Genomic DNA, 17,963 nt, shown 5'->3' with positions numbered 1-17,963 from the left:
GACCTTAGAGGTGGTAATATCAAAAACAAAGTTGAAAGAAAAGAATCATTGCGGCAGCTTAGATTAGATACAGATAGGTTCCCTGGTCTAAATGAATTTATTAACATCAAATGTTTTTTAACAGAAGGTAATTAACATCCAATGTTATATGTAGTAAAGTATTGGAGTTTACATATTTTATTTTTATTTTTAATCTATTTTATTGCATTAAATAATATGTATATTTTATTACTGTATTAAATGTATTTAATTTATGTTTGAGAGCACACAGTATGTTTAATATATAAGCATTGTTTTAGTTGCAGTGTTATATTACTTTAAATCAGTAAGCACAGTGGAGTAGATTATTTTCTAGATAATACACCTATCATCATCAGTTTTGCGTAGGGCTTTACTATGATAGGTGTATTATCTAGAAAATGGATAACAAAAGTGGATTTGAGGTTATTCAGGCTTTTGGGGAGAAAAAGCAAAAGTTTCATTTTTTTAGGATTCAGAATTAGCTGATTATTAGAGAGCCGGGTCTCAATAGAGTTGAAGGATTTCTGAGTAATAGAATGCAAGTCAGAGAGGGTGCCTGCAGTAGTGATTATGGTAGAGTCAGCAGCATCCTGAATGAGAGTAGACTGAGGGCAGGAGGTATAGAGTAAATTAGTGAAGATATTGAATAGTAGTGACCCAAGAATAGATCATTGGGGAACACCCATTCTGATGGGGAGAGGAGGAGAGAGCTGAAAGCCATTTTACTGATTGTAGTCATTCAGTGAGGTAGCTGGAAAACTAGGCAGTAGTAGAGGAAGAAAAATTGAGGTTAGTGAGTTTGTCCAGAAGGAAGGACTGAGACACGGTGTGAAATGCTTTAGAGAGCTAGGAATAAGCATGACACCAGTTTATTGTTGTCTCTGGCCAGAGAGATAGTGTTGCTAAAGGACAGTAGGGCAGTAGTGGTGCTATGCTTAGGACGAAAGCCATGCTGTGTAGGGGTGAGCAGATTTTCTTGAAGTAAGTGTTCCATAACCTTCTTATGCACACATTTTTCTAGTATTTTTGAGAGAGGTGAGAAGATGGCTCTAGGTCTGTAATTGGAGACTTCTATGGAGTTACCGCCTTTGTGTATGGCAGGGTATAGAATTCTTTCCAGATAGAGGGAAATTTAGATTCTGCGATTGACCGGTTAATTAGAACAGAAACTGGCAGGGCTAGAGAGTCTGCTGCTAGCTGAAGGAAGTAGGGAGGGAGATTGTCTGCAGATGCAGACCAGAGTTTATTCATATGTTTTAAATGATGCAATACATATATTCCAAAACATGTTGCCTCTATAATCGTGCAAAGATTAATACTTCACAGTGTTGCATTATTTTAGTATTCTCTGTATTTGTTTAGAAAACTTTAACTCTTCAAGGCTCCTGAGAGCACCCCGGCACTATTAGGTTTTACCTCATATCATGCGTTCCGGCCCCAAAACCGCAAAAGGAGGGGGTGTATCCATATTCATAAAGGATACCCACACCTCCAGGTTGGTGGCAACGCAAGCTCGAAACCATCCAGGTGCAACTAACCATAGGCAAAACTGCTCTACAAATTGTAGCATGCTACAGGCCACCCTCTCAAACTCAGGAACCCCACACAGCCTTCCTGAAGACACTGGAGGGTATAAATGTATCTCCAAACACCATCATATTGGGTGACTTCAACTACCCGAATATAGACTGGGAACATTACTCAAGCCCTAACTTTCTAGCCCAACGGTTCCTGGAGTTCATAAATTCAAATGCCATGGAACAGCTAGTCACTGTTCCCACGAGAGGAGAAAATATACTAGATCTCATTGTCACAAACATGGGGACAAAATGCTCCACACCGAAGTATATCCCTCATTGGTGAGATCTGATCATAAACTAATCTCACTGGAAATCCACATCCCGCCCCCACCCCAAACAAAAAGACCATAGTGAAGAACTTCTCTAAAGCAAACTTCACACTACTCAAGACTGGTGTGGTATCCTTCAAGGCCCCTGAGCCAGTGGAAACCACAACCCAAGCTGAAGCCCTTACAAATGCCTTCTATGAACACCTCCAGGACTGCATGGATCAGGCAATCCCAAATAAAACCAAGACTCTTTCCACAAAGGGCAAACGTCCAGTCTGGTGGACCCCAGCCATTAACAAACTTTACAATAAGAGGAGAAAGCTATTACATGATAGAACAAAATCCATAAAAGGGAAGTCACCCCTGATCATTATTAGTAAAAGAATACGAGCACTCATAAAATCAACTAAGGCCAATTTTGAGAGAAAAATTGCCATGGATTCAAAGGACAATCATAAGGCCTTTTTCAGCTATGTTAGGAACCTGGGTGGAAACTCCCAGATATGCTCAGAATTAGTCCAAAATGATACAAAAATCACTGAACCCACAGACATTGCCAACATACTGGCAGACAGGTTCAGTGCAAACTTCACCCCCCTCTCCCCCCTAAAGGAGAGATAACTATCCCAGCCGAGTGTAGCCACCCGGACATCTCAAATGCGCAGGTGAAAGCTGCTCTCTAAAGCTAAAAACACAGCATCAATGGGACCGGATGGTGTCCCTGGCTGTGTGCTACATGAGCTAAATGAGGAATTAAACCCGCACCTAAGGCAGCTGTTTAATCTCAGCCTTACCACAGGATACGTGCCCAAGGAGTGGCGTACGGCAACTGTGGTCCCACTCCACAAAGGCGGCACCTCTACGGACCCTGGTAATTACCGCCCCATAAGCTTAACAAGTCTAGTCTGCAAAGCTATGGAGAGGATCATAATGGAGCTCATAAACAAAGATATAGGGGACTTGCAGACATTGGACCCGACCCAGTTTGGCTTTGTCAAGGGAAGATCATGCCTTTTGAACTTGGTCGACTTCTTGAAACAGTCACCAAGGCCATTGATGAGGAAAGGCAGTCCATACAGCCTACCTTGACCTTGCAAAGGCTGACACAATACCCCACTCGGTATTGTAGAAAAACTTACCAGCTTAAATGTAAACCCATATGTCACAAGATGGGTTGCAAACTGGCTTAAGGACAGAACCCACAGGGTTAGAGTTGCTGGCGCTGTGTCAGACTCCAAGCCGGTCACAAGTGGTGTCCCACAGGGCTCGGTCCTTGGCCCCTATTGTTTGGCATCTACTTCTCAGAAGTACAGGCCAACATGGGAGGACTTTGGCTGACAAAGTTTGCAGACGACTGCAAACTGGGCGCCGTAGTGGAAAGTGCATCGAACACGGATATCCTTCAGAAGGGACTCACGGAAACAGATAGCTGGTGCCAGAGCCATGGCCTGAAGTTAAACGCCAAAAAATGTATAGTCATACCGTTCGGGAAAAACAAGGTAACCCCAAGCTACCATATAGGTGGCAATCCACTAAGCACAGAAGAGGTTATCAGGGACCTGGGGACCCAGGTTGACAGTGGCCTTTCTTTTGACACTCACATTGCTAAAGTGGTTAGAAAGACCTTCTACATTGCCCACCTGATCATGAAGGATTCACATCCAGATCTAGTGAGGTCATTGTTCCCCTGTACTCTTCACTTATCAGACCAATGATCGAGTACAATGCCCCATTCGGGATGTATCTCACCCGACATCTGCAGCAATTGGAGAGACCCCAAAAGTTCCTCACCAAAAGGATAAAGGGACTCCAAAATCTGTCATATGCTGCCGGATTGAAGAAACTCCAGCTCTATTCAGTCGCATACCATCTGCTCAGAGGTGACATGTGCCTGACATACAAGGCCATGTCCAACCCGGAATTAATGGACATGCTCCACCTCAAAAAATCCAAATCCACCAAAACCACTAGAGCAAGCGACTTAAACTTTAGCACGGATATAAATAGGACGTGCTGGAGGGATAGATTTATCACTCAGAGACTCCCTATGCTGTGAAATAAAATCCCGGTCCATGTGAGGCAGAGCACCTCGCTGACTCTGTTCAAGAGAAATCTAGACCTGTGGATGGGAGATCGTAGGTTTACCCCGGGAATCATCTCTGTGTCACTGCTGGACAGAGGCACAACAAACTAATGGGCACAGTATTTTTTCATATAAGGGGTGGCGTAAGCCACAAAAATTTGGGCTAGGCTTATAAATGCCTTAGGGCAGATAGCCTAGTATAAACCTATGAACCTATGAACCTATGAACAAAAGCTTTGCATTCAGCATTCTTTGAAATATGCAAGTACAAAATTTGCTTTAAGACAAAACAAAAGAATATCTGATGTACAGTTGGAGAAGCTAGTTTTCAACTACTTGATGCAGATTTCATGTTTTAGAATGGCAATCACAAAAAGAAAACTACTTAGAACTTCAAAGGATATTATAAGCCCATGTGGCAGAACATGTTGTTTGCAAAAAGGAAGCAATAATTTTAATATTATGTTGTTTTATTTAGCTATAATAACAGGCAAATACTGTAAAGTACAAATGGAATGATGCAGCTTAAGTATTTTCCAGAAAACAATGTTTTCCCAATGCACGATTAGGCATAAATTAATTTCTTCCTGACTTTAACTTTTGTGTAGGCATGTTATAAACTCACAGCATGTTGTTTTCAAACAAGTAAGAGAAAAAAAAACAAAGAATAACAAATGATCATGTTTCAAAATATTTGGAAAATTCTTGTTCAAAATGAATGAAATTGTTATGCTTTAAAGGACTGGAAAATAAAGAAAGGCCTAAAAATAAAACAGCTCTATATACACCAGTTGTAACTGCCATTCATGTTATACATAACTATTTAAAAGTATATCATGATACACAAAACTGTCCAAAATGTCAGTAACACCGGTCGGACTGAGCATACCAGGAGTTTCTAGCTCTAAAATAGAAAAACAGAATCTGAAAGCAAAATTGGCTACACGCAAGAAGGTATTTCAGTTGCAAATTGAAGTTCTTAATTTAAAAAATGTACAGTTTTGTCAGGGGGACCTACATTTCTATCACATTCTGTGAAAACGTATTTAACTGAGAACGTGCATTGTTAATAGAATTGCATTAGGACTGTGGTTTAGCAGATATGGACAATATAGTTTTAAGAATGTGAGTTGCTTTAAGAAAAACAAGTCAAAGAGCCCTGTCTGTAACTTGATCCAGTTACAGTAAATATTTCAAGTTGTGAAGATCACTGCAGCCTTTGTCTTATTACTTAGACATTAAAGCAGCTTTTACAGACATGTTACATGACAGTAGAATGATAAATGGAGCTGTTGGACACAGACAGGAACATAAATGATAATCATTTTCCCTGATGAACAAAAGTATCACAATCATGAGCAATAACAAGTCGCTAGTCTCATTTTGTATTTTATCAGAAAGACTCACATTTCAGTAATAAAAGGTGCATTTCCTATTTTGCCCATATTAAACCAGTGAACCAGCAATTTCTTTTTGATTAGAGATTGATCACATTGCAACCATCAACATCTTTTGTTAACTATCAGAAAACTAGATGCTATAAATCTATATAGTTTAGTTAAGACACCGCCCTTCAGCCGTAGTCTCTAGATCTGATAAACCCACCAAGCAATAAGGAAAACAAAACTACTGTTTCTCCAAGGGAAGTTCCCACCTCCCTAGCAAGAATGCCCAAGGACATCTCTACATAGTCTGCATGCCTCAACAGAATATGCAGTACATTAAAGCTGGTGAAGGCTTGCTGCAAAATTAAGTGATAGACTCAACCTTGAGACAGATCCCTTAAAAGTAATACCAGCTCAGGATAATAATTAAATAATCTGTAGCTATGTTATCCAGGGAAATGTATAAATATCAATCATCTAATCAGGAGATTTGACTTGGCTGGAGGTCCACACCGGTCTACTCTTGTAGGCAAGCATAACCTTGATAAGGTTCATAGGTTCATAGGTTGGTACTAGGCTACTGGTCCTAGGGCCTATACAAGCCTAGCCATAACAATTCCCTGGCTATTACTTCCCTGGTCCCCTGTCTAACAGGGCAATTGATGTGCTCCCTGGGGTGAATTTTCTAGCTCCCATCCAATTGTCAAGGTTCTTTTTGAAGAGGGCCAAAGAGGTGCTCAGCTTGACACATATGGGTAGTCTATTCCAGAGTATGGGGAGTCTCTAGGTCAGGAACCTATCCCTCCAGCATGTTTTGTTCATTGTGATGACCAGGTTTAGATCCCTGGAGCATGTGGCTCTGAGGGACTGGGATTTCTTTAAGTGTAGCATGTCCAACAGCTCTGGGTTTGACATGGCCTTGTATGTTAAGCAGAGATCGCCTCTGAGCAGGCGATATGTGACAGAGTATAGCTGTTGTTTTTTTAGACGGTCAGCATAGGGCATCTGCTTTAGGCTTGTGATTCTTTTAGTGAGGTATTTCTGTGGCCTTTCCAGTTGTTGCAGATGTCTTGTGAGGTACATACCAAACGGGGCATTGTACTCTATAATGGGTCTAATAAGGGATGAGTACAGTGAAACAATTACCTCCTTTTTTCTGAATGAAAAGCCCTTAATGATGAGGTATACCACATAGAAGGATTTCCTGACTGTTGTGGCGATGTGGTTATTGAAGGTGAGACCACTGTCCACTTGTGTTCCTAAGTTCCTTATCACACTTTCAGTGTTTAGTGTACTTCCACTTATGTGGTAATTCACTGGTACATGGTTTTTCCCAAAGTGGATGACTATACATTTCTTGGCATTGAGCTTGAGCTCATGGCTCTGGCACCAAGCATCTGTTTCTTTAAGGCCCTTTTGTAGAATATCCACATCATTTGGGGATTCAATAATGGCTCCCAGTTTGCAGTCATCTGCGAACTTTGTTGGCCAGAGTCCCTTAATGCTGGCTTGTACTTCAGAGAAGTAGATGCCAAGCAAGAGCGGTCCCAGGACTGAACCCTGAAGTACTCCACTTGTCACTTGTCTGGAGCTGGATTTTGAGTCGGCTACTTTTACAGTGTGGGTTCTGTCAGTAAGCCAGTGGGCAACCCATTGAGTGATGTAGGGATTAATGCCCAGCTTAGTAAGTTTATCTATGATTCCAGAGTGGGGGATGGTGTCGAAGGCCTTGGTGAGGTCCAGATAGGCTGTGTGGACTGCCTTGCCCTCATCCACGGCTCTGGATACTGATTCAAAGAAGTCAATCAGGTTGAGGAGACATGATCGGCCCTTTACAAAACCAAACTGGGTGGGGTCCAGTGTTTGAAGGTTGCCAATGTCTTTGTTTATAAGTTCCATGATAATGTGTTCCATGGCTTTGCAGATCAGGCTCATCAGACTGATGAGATGATAGTTCCCCGGATCCAAGGTGGATGCCCCCTTGTGGAGTGGGATAACTGTAGCTGTGCACTATTCATTGGGCACGGAGCCTGAGGTGAGGCTATGATTAAACATGACACTTAGGTGAGGTGCCAGTTCATTTTGTAGTTTATGTAGTACACAGCCCAGGATGTCGTCTGGTCCCATGGATGCTGTATTCTTAGCTTTGGAGAGTGCATTTTTTACCTGTGTGGCCATACCAGAATTTGGCAATCTGTTGGTATTGAGCTGGGCCATTTAGGGGGTGAGAGGGGGATGAAGTTGGCACTGAATTGATCTGCCAGGATATTGGCAATATCCTTGGGATCAGTATATTTAATGCCATTCTGTTTTAGCTCAGAACAGATCTGAGCATTGCCATTTAGATTTTTGACATAACTATAAAATGCCTTGTGGTTGTCCTTGGAATCTTTGTCAATTTTATTTTTGTAACTAGCTTTGAAGGATTTTATGAGGGATCTCAGCTTCTTACTGAGGCTGGTAAGGGAGTATTTTGAATCCTGGGATTTTCCTCTTTTCTGCAATAGTTTCTTCCTTCTGTTGTATAGTTTATATATGGCAGGGGACCACCAGATTGGCTTATTTTCTTTGGAGGAGAGCATCTTGGTTCTATTTGCAATGGCACGATTCATACATGAGTGGATGTGCACATACAGTGCCTTAGTGTAGGATTCAGCAGACGAACTTTCAGTTCCCGTCTGCATGGGTGTCATGAAGTTTGCCACTTCTGACTTGAGTAGCATGAAGTTAGCTTTGGAGAAGTGTTTTATGGAAGTTTCCCTACTGTGGGGGTGGGGGTGGGATGTGGACGTCAAGGATGATTAGCTTATGGTCAGACCTGACCAACGAGGGGGAGCCACTGGCATGGAGCATTGATCTCCCATGTTGGTAATGACCAGGTCTAGGATATTTGAGCCCCTGGTGGGACTAAGGATTAGCTGATCCAGGGCATTGGAATTTATGAATTCAAAGAACCGTTAAGCTAAGGTGTTGGTGCCCGAATAGTTTTCCCAATTAATGACAGGGTAGTTGAAATCACCCAGTATTAGGGTGTTTGGTTGTATCTTAATATTTTCCAGTATGTTTAGAAAGGTGTAGTGAGAATCTTGGGGCATTGTGGGGGATCTGTAGCAAGCTACAGTTTGGATTGCAGTCTTACCTAGTATTAGTTGTACCTGTAGAATTTCAGATGCATTGTGTTGGGCAACTAGCCTGGAGGTGTGAATATCTCAAAGTGTGCTGATTCCCTTTGCTTAGGAAAGAGTTAACTGCCAGACTTCAGGGAATGCACCAAGTATAACAGCCAGTAGTCTGGCCTGTTGTAGCAGGTGATATAATTTTTAAACTGCTGGGCACTTCAACTGCTCACTTGAGTATGTCCCACAACTGGTTAAAATTTGCCCCACAAACACTGTTCCTGAATGTGCTCTGAGAATAAGGTATTTAAGGTGTTTAGGACATCATCATTCTTTTGGAAAAATTTGGCTAGGCTTAGAAAGGTCCCCATGGTATTACCCTAGTAACAATATATGAATCTATGAACAAGCAGAATGGGTTTTGCACAGAGGATATATGAGTACTATTGAGTGGCCGCCAATTTAACATTCAAAGTAAGAGACACATACTTAAGTGCAACAGTCTGTCATAAGAATCAGTTGAATATAACCTGATACTAGGAAATCTGAAAATAAGCATTGTTTATTTTAACAAAAATCGACCAGCTGAGTCAACCCACTTCTTTCACCTTCACTACACTTGGGCTTGCTCTGGTCCTCTACCCTTTCCCCATTTCCCACCCACCCCCTCCTTCTCTACATTTATACATCCACTATCCCTACCCACTCCACTACCAGCATACCTCTCAACTGTCCAGATTTTTACAGAATGTCCAGATTTTTGCCTCAGATTTTCAGTATGTTCCTCATAAAATTTGTGGTTTTCTATAAAATGTTGAGGATTGAAGTCACTAAATAATTACATAAATTTGAATTTCAAAGTTTATATCCTTCAGAAAATGCATGGTAACAGTAATCATGTTAAATCCTGTTATTCTCGCATCTTTCTAAGCTTATAAGAGCAATATTTAAAACTTGTCCCTATTTTTGGGCTATTGCCCCCTTCCCCATTATATTAGACTTTGTCCAGATTTCTTGCTCTAAGAAGTTGAGAGGTGTGACTGCCAGCTAATCCCACTACCACTTCTAATAACTTCTTGGTGCAGGCTCTTACTTTCTACCTGTCATTTGCAAAACAATCCAACATCCAATCCTCTTTCATTAGTCCAGTGTTAACTTACATATACCCAATATATCCCCACATCTGCAACTATCTAACTCCATATATGACACCTCAACCATCATATAAAAACACCATACTATAAACATTACGACTCAATGCCTCTCAGTAATCATGTTCACATTCACACTCATAACACTAGTATATGCCACATCCTATCACAATAACTTAAACATTATCCATTTAACAAACCCAAACCCTGCCCCACCTCAAACAACACCCATACTATACAACTTAATAATATGCCCTTACATTATTGTACACCTTAAGACAAATATCATCAAATATAAAATAATCTCTACTTATGTGAAAGAACCCAAACTAAAACTTAAACCTAAACTTCCACTGCCATCCAGTATCACCACATCCTGCCTATACACACCATACACCACTGCGGGGAGAAACTCTGTCCCAAACCCAAACACACAACAAACCATTGCTTCCACTAGCAACCCTAGCAACCCAAAACATGCCATCAATAAAAACAAACTCCTCATCCTGTATCATATGAACCTATGCTGTATATCAAACAAAGTCAGTAAACTCTATGCATGGATTCAATATCATAATCCCAACTCCTTGCCCTCTCCAGAACCTGGCAAAAACCCAACATAGAGAATAATGAAATACCTTTATTCTAGTTTTAACATTATCAGCATGACCTTTTAAACAAGAAAGCAGGAGGAATTAGTGGAATTAACATCTCCCCTTAACCACCCCACCCCCTCCTTTAACAATGTCGAAATTGCTTCTTTTTCTCCTGAAAATAAATAAATATAAAACTATAACTATAAGTGTGCTGCATATCCCACTAGGAAACAATATCACCACTATGGAAGATATCCTATTCTGGTTCTCCAAAAACATGTTGATGAAGGTCATGATTAAAATAGAAGACAGTCATTTTGCTTTTATATTTGTTACAGTTTGGCAGTCTTCATCTCTTGTCTAAATGTCTGCTGATGGTGAAGCTGAACAACAGCAATTTAAAGAAGGAAGAAGATTCCAAAAGTGCTAAAGATAACAAAATGCTAAGAGTATGAATGGATAATCCAGCTAATGCCCACAATGTGTTAATTTGGATTGTTCTGCGCTATCTGTTCCACAAATAGACAAGAATATTGAGATATATGCATGAAAATCGAACCCTATTTTTGCTTACAATGCATGCATTTAGTTACAATACAAGGAGATGCCATCAAGGGAAAAAATTCTTGGATCAAATATGGATTTGACAGATTTTTTATAACAGAGTTCTCACTCTGTATAAAGATGATGATCCATGCCTTATACTTACTCAGATATACCTTGTTCTAAAAGAATAGTTAATTTCACATTTCAAGGATTCAGGAATCATTTTTGGTTCTATGTATGCCACTTTTACAGAGCATTTTCCTTTAGCTGAAGATGTATTGTGCATGGCCTACATCAAATAGCAGGAACTGACGTTCTACTAACTGCTGGCCGGAATGCAGTTCGTTCCTTCAACCCATAAAGACTACAGCTCAATAAACTTTATTACCGACCCACCATGGAGTACATAGAAGCATTTATTGCATAGACAAGAAAACCTAGAATGCTTACTCAATCTTTCTAAGAAACATTTCTTGCTTGGACTCTGACAATGATGGGGGAGAACATCTGGCATGGTTAGGGGAAACAAGGAACATGGAATCTAGTGTCACTACCCAGTAAGTGGACATACTCTCTGAACCTCTGAAATTCATACCATACACAGAGATTAACATTGTAGGGCAGGTTGTCTCTGACAGATGTAGACAGGAATCTTGCTCACCCTCCAATGCCTGGTGTGGTCGGACATGTTCATCCTGTGTACATACTCCCTGCTGTGACTGTTTACTACATATTATGTTATGTAACATTGCACATACAGAGATTATCTTGCTACATGTGGCATTCATAGCATAGGACATCACCAGATACATTCAGGCCACAAAAGCATGCCTTCATCAGCCAAAAAAAGTGTTTGTTCACCTTGGTTTGTGACAAGGTGAAGTTGTAGCCATTATCTGCCACAGTCCATGGATTTCTAATTGGAGTCATCAACCACATCTCCAAGGTATTTTCCAGTATCACCAATAAGATATCCCTGGGAAAATAATCCTTTACAAACGGCTGATGTAGGTCACATGTGTGCCATATGTGGGAGTCATGGGTACTGTCTGGGTGGTCTGAAAACACATTGTAGATTACACCCTGTGCATTAAAGACCACCAGGTCCCTATTACATCATCGAAAATTCAGTTCAGCAAATGGCATTTTCAGTGCACTTACATCGAATATGACGTTCATCAAACTGTTCATAGTGAGACTGCAGTACAGTCAAGACTGGAAAATTTGCCCTTTGCTCAATGTAGTGTGATCTTGGAGTTGGTATATATAATTAGTGGGGGAGGAACAGCCCCCCAGAAGAGCGGAATTCGATGAATGGCATTTTTGATGAAAGGCCATTCATTCAAGAGAGGTTTCACTGATGTAATATAGACCCAAGACCACCTAATAGTTGATGGAGTGGTAACCTTAACAGCTAACATACTTTCTTCCCATCTCACCAGGTGGGGCCTTTATTTGAATCAGAGTGCAGTCTATGGCCCCCAATACCTTAGGGAAATGGGCAATGTCATAAAGGTTCAGGATGGTGTTGGCAACTTCCTCTATGGTATGAGAAAACCATATATTTTCTCTCTCACATGTTACAGCATGGTATCAAAGAACTAGTGGAGTATCGCTGAGGCAGATATCTGGGATACCCCAATTGTGTCCCCCATTGGTTGCTGAAAGGTCTCTTTGTTAGTGTTCTCTAAGACGCACATACCTTGATTTGCATAAGGATCAATACTCCATGATTCTTACAGGTCTGCAGATGACACTGACACATCTCAACTAGTTCTTGCATGGTGACTTGATCCAAACAGTAGCAGTGGATATGAAGGGTAAGTGCAGCCTGTTGCATATATAGGTTTGTTAATAGTGGGTCTCGTCTCACAGCGTTCTACAGTTCCACTACTGTTGTTGTTCCTTCAGCTTTTCCCGGTTAGGGGTCGCCACAGCGGAACTTCAGTCCACTAATGATTGGCAGTAGATTTTCATGGTGCCGAGGTGACAGCTCGATGCCCAACATTCAACAAAGGTACGCCCATTCACGCATGTCTTTCGAATGCCACTCGACCACGGGAGGACATGCAGACTCCACACAGAAGGCGCTCCAGCCGAGAATCGAACGGGAGAACCTTTTGCTGTGAGGCGACAATGCTACCGCTGCACCACCATGGTTCCATACAGTTCCACTACTGTAACTTCAAGATTTTATAGTGGGATATTCCAGTGGTGCAAGTATCTACAGTCTCACAATGTATACATTTCTGAATTGCTCCACCATATTGTTTAACCTCATTTGAATATCTCAGGTCTCTCATTTTAATAATGTTTGTCATCATCTCGCCATCATACCACCACTAGCATATAATACAGAGAGCTATGGTGCTTGGCCTCCACACTTGCACTCATTTAGTCTATGGATTGCAAAACCCTGCATAACCACTTATTGTATACATTTGCTAGCCATAACACAAAAAATATTTATGAATCCAAGGGAATGTGTATAACCGTTTTGGTCACATATAATGAAAAGGCATATTGAGATAAGTATCAATTGATTAGTTGGTTAATATCTTTGAAATACAAAATGTTATCATTTCAAAAGATGATAAGGTATTGTACAACAGGAAAAACACCTGGGCCTGACTACCTTTCTGTTAAATTTTATAAATGTTTTAATATATTAGTATCCATATTACTACTGTTTCTTCATTCCAAACTGTAATTGCTGGTTTAGTGCAATCAGCTAATGTCATTTTAGCTGAGAAGGAAGGCAAATCTTGTCAATACTTAGCCTGTTATAACACTATCTCCCTGCTAAATCTTGTTTATAAGACAATAGCAAAAACAGTGAATAGGTTCATAAGTTCATAGGTAGGTACTAGACTATTCGGCCCAAGGGCCTACGTAAGCCTAGACAACAAGGTTCCCTGCTACTGCCACCCAAGAAAGTTATGTTCCTGTGCCACTGTCAAGCAGAGACACAGAAGTGATCCCCGGGGTGTATTTCCTATTTCCCATCCACTCATCAAGATTTTTCTTGAAGAGTGTTAATGAGGAACTTTGCTTGACATAGATGGGTAGCCTGTTCCAGAGTATGGGAAGTCTCTGGGACAGGAATCTATCCCTCCAGCATGTCCTGTTTATTGTGGTGACAAGGTTTAGGTCCCTAGAGAGTGTAGCTTGGAGGGATTGGGATTTCTTTAGGTGTAGCATGTCCAACAGCTCTGGGTTTGACATAGCTTTATATGTTAGGCAGAGATCACCTCGGAGTAGGCAATATGCTACGGAGTAAAGCTGGAGTTTTTTGAGGTGGTCAGTGTAGGGCATTTGTTTGAGGCCAGTAATCCTCTTTGTAAGGTACTTCTGTGGCCTTTCTAGCTGCTGCAGATGTCTTGTGAGGTACATTCCAAAAGGGGCGTTGTACTCTATAATGGGTCTAATGAGTGTCGAGTAGAGGGGAGCAATGACTTTTTTTTTTCCTGGATGAGAACCCTTTTATGATGAGGTGTGCCACTTAGAAGGACTTCCTGACTACTGTGGTGATGTGTTTATCAAAGGAGAGACTACTGTCCACCTGGGTCCCAAGGTCTCTTATCACACATTCTGTGTTAAGTAGATTGCTGCCTATGTGATAGTTCATGGGTACAGAGTTTTTACCAAAGGGGATGACACTGCACTTTTTGGCATTGAGCTTGAGGCCATGGCTCTGACACCAGGCATCTGTCTCAGTGAGGCCCTTCTGTAGGATGTCCACATCTTTTGGGGACTTGACTATGGCTCCTAGTTTGCAGTCATCTGTGAACCTTATTTGCCAGAGGCCTTCTGTGTTAGCCTGTACTTCAGAGAAGTAGATACCAAACAGGAGAGGTCCCAGGACGGAACCCTGTGGTACTCCACTTGTCACTGCTTTGAGGTCAGATTTGGAGTCTGCAACTTTTACAGTGTGGGTTCTGACAGTGAGCCAGTTGGCAACCCATCTTGTGACATAGGGATTTATACCTAGTTTAGTGAGTTTAGCTATAATTCCAGAATGGGGGATGGTGTCGAAAGCTTTGGCAAGGTCAAGATAGGATGTGTGAACCACCTTACCCTCATCTACGGCTTTGGTGACTGCCTCAAAGAAGTTGATCAGGTTCAGGAGGCATGATCTGCCTTTCACAAACCCGAACTGGGTGGAATGCAGAGTTTAGAGGTTACCAATGTCTTTGTTTATGAGTTCCATGATGATACGTTCCATGGCCTTGCAGACCAGGCTCGTCAGGCTAATAGGTCGATAGTTCCCAGGATCAGTGGTGGCTCCCCCTTTGTGGAGTGGGATAACTGTTGCTGTGCACCATTCAGTGGGCACAAAGCCTAAAGCAAGGCTATTATTGAACATGGTGCTTAAGTGGGGAGCCAGTTCGTTCTGAAGTTTGTGTAAAACGCAGCCTGGGATGTTGTCCGGTCCCATGGATGCTTTGTTTTTGGCTTTAGAGAGTGCAGCTTTTACCTGCATAGTTGTGATTACAGGGATTCTGCATTCTTCCTGTATAGATATGGGCACTTTAGGGGTGGGGTGGGGGGGGGGCAAAGTTAGCACTGAACCTATCTGCCAGAATGTTGGCAATATCAGTTGGGTCTGTAATTTTCGTGCCTTTGTGCTGTAACACAGAGCAGATCTGGGTGTTGCCATCGAGATTCTTGACATAGCTATAGAATGCTTTGTGGTTGTCCTTAGAATTAGTGGCAATTTTGTTTTCATAGCTAGCTTTGGAGGAACTTATAAGGGTTCTCAGCTTCTTACTGAGGGTGACCAGGGAGCTCCTCCACTCATGGGATTTTACTCTCTTTTGCAACAGTTTCTTCCTTCTGTTGTACAGTTTGTTTATGGCAGGGGACCACCAGATTGACTTCCTTTTTTTGGAGGATAGCATCTTGGTTCTGTTTGGGATAGCACGATCCATGCATTCGTGTAAGTGCTTATAGAGTGCATTTGTGTAGAATTCAGAAGTTGTAACTGTATTGTCCATCTGCATGGGTGTCATGAAGTTCACCACTTCTGTCTTAAGAAGCATGAAGCTGGCTCTGGAGAAATTTTTTATCGTGGTTTCCTTAATGGGGGGTGGGGGCGGGATGTGGATATCAAGGATAACTAGCTTATGGTCGGATCGGAACAACGAGGACTTGACTTCAGGTGTGGAACACCGGTCACTCATGTTGGTAATGACTAGGTCTAGGATATTGTTGCCCCTGGTGGGGTTGTGGATATGTTGATCCAGGGCATTGGAGTTCATGAATTCCAGAAAGTGTTGCGCTAAGGAGTTGGTACATGAGTAGTTTTCCCAGTTAATGGTGGGGTAGTTTAAGCCGCCCATTATTAGGGTGTTTGGTTGAACCCTAATATTTTCCAGTACATCAAGAAAAGAGGAGTGGGATCCTGGGGCATGGTGGGGGATCTGTAGCAAGCTACAATTTGGATTGCAGTTTTGCCCAGAGTTAGTTGCACTTGGATAACCTCGGATGCATTATGCTGAGTAACTAGCCTGGAGGTGTGGATATCCTTAATGAATATGGACACACCTCTGCCTTTGGTGTTTCGGTCCAGGTTACATGGCCAAAAAGTGTGGTATGAGTTATAGCCTGGTAGTGCAGGGGTGTTCTCTGTAGCCTTGAACCAGGTCTCAGTCACTGCACAGATATCAATGTTCTCCATTTTAAGGAGTGGCTTGAGTGAGTGAATTTTGAGATTTACACTTCTAGCATTGAGTAGCATTACCCTCAGTTTTTGCTTGCCTGTTCCTGTTATGGTGGTGAATTTGTTATTTGAACCTTGCCTAAAAAAGGCCCTACAGGGGCAGCAAGAGCCTTACCCAGTATCCAGAATCCCAGCGGCGACAGGTTCAGGCCATCTGTGGCAAAGCATCGTGGTCTGTCGACCATGTCACCCCAAGCAGACAGATACTGGATCCCCTTAGAATGACACCAGAAGCTTAGCCAATTGTTGAAGTCAATCATTTTGTCCTTGTACTGTGCTATCATTCGGGGTGATGGCAGAATGCTACCCAGGGCTAGGGTCATACCTGCCTGGGCTACAAGATCAGAGAGCTCTTCCATGTCTCTTTTCATGTAGTCCAGTGAGGTACATCTCAGGTCATTCACACCAACATGGACAATGACAGAGTCATATTTGTACTTGTTGTGGAGTGACCTGAGTGTGTGGGTTATATGGCGGATCCTGGCACCTGACAGGCAGCTGACAGTAACCTTCTCCTTATTTAGCTTGGTGAGTGGGACATCAGTGTGCCTAACTATAGAGTCACCTATGACTAGTGTGTTGGGTACGTTGTTTTGCCTTATTGGCTGTGGTTGAGTGGCACACTGAGTCTGTGGGCTATGTGTCATTTGGGTTGTGTTGGGGATGGAGATTGCTTGCCTTTTTGCTTTGGAGGTCTCTGTTGCTTAGACAGATTATTATTGAGAGCCTCCACGAATGTTTTTGTGTTACTATGTGTGGATTTTGGTGGTGTAGATATAGTGAGACTATGTGATGAGTGTGGTGTGGTACAAATGTTTACCTTCTCCTCATGACTGTCAAGTTCAGTCTTGGTTGGAGAGAGCTTTACCTCCAGTTTGGCTAGATAAGTGCATTTCTCACAGGTTGTAGTGTTGGGTGGTAGGAGGAGAGGGTTGTCTGTGTACATGAGGCAATTTCTACATTGCCTCAAGATGCCAAGATTCATCAGATAGACAGGAGAGAACACTGGGAGCTGACCCTTGGACATGCCTGAATAAAAAACTATTTTCCTCTAGATAAGTGAGGAAAGTGAGTACAAGAGCTGTTTTTTCTCTAAGCAAGTGAGAAAAGTAAGTACAAAAACTGTTTTCCTCTAGGTAATGAGGAAGATTGAGTGCTATAGTAATTAGTAGCTTATTTAGTGCTTACAAGTTCTGAACAAGTGCTGAGCATGAATAAGCAAATTTAAGTGCTAAAACTAAGAATATGTATCTGCACTAGATGAGTTACAGGACAGAAACAAGTGCAAATGCAGGCTTTCAAAACAGAAAGTTGAGAGAGATGGAAGAGATTGCCCAAACGGCCAATAACTGCAATTTCTGGGCCAGAACCACTCCTTATGTGGTAGACAGGTTACCTAGTGCTTACCACTCCCACTTATAAGCTAGAAGGCTTCCCTCCAACACAGAAAGGCTTGGGGGGCTCAGAAGCTTACATATAGTCCTGGATACAGCA

This window comes from Protopterus annectens, chromosome 11.part0, assembly GCF_019279795.1.
Source record: "Protopterus annectens isolate FY-2018-M chromosome 11.part0, PAN1.0, whole genome shotgun sequence".
NCBI classification, from domain to species: domain Eukaryota; kingdom Metazoa; phylum Chordata; order Ceratodontiformes; family Protopteridae; genus Protopterus; species Protopterus annectens.
The sequence above is the reverse complement of the archived record's forward strand: the minus strand, read 5'-3'. Positions refer to the sequence as shown.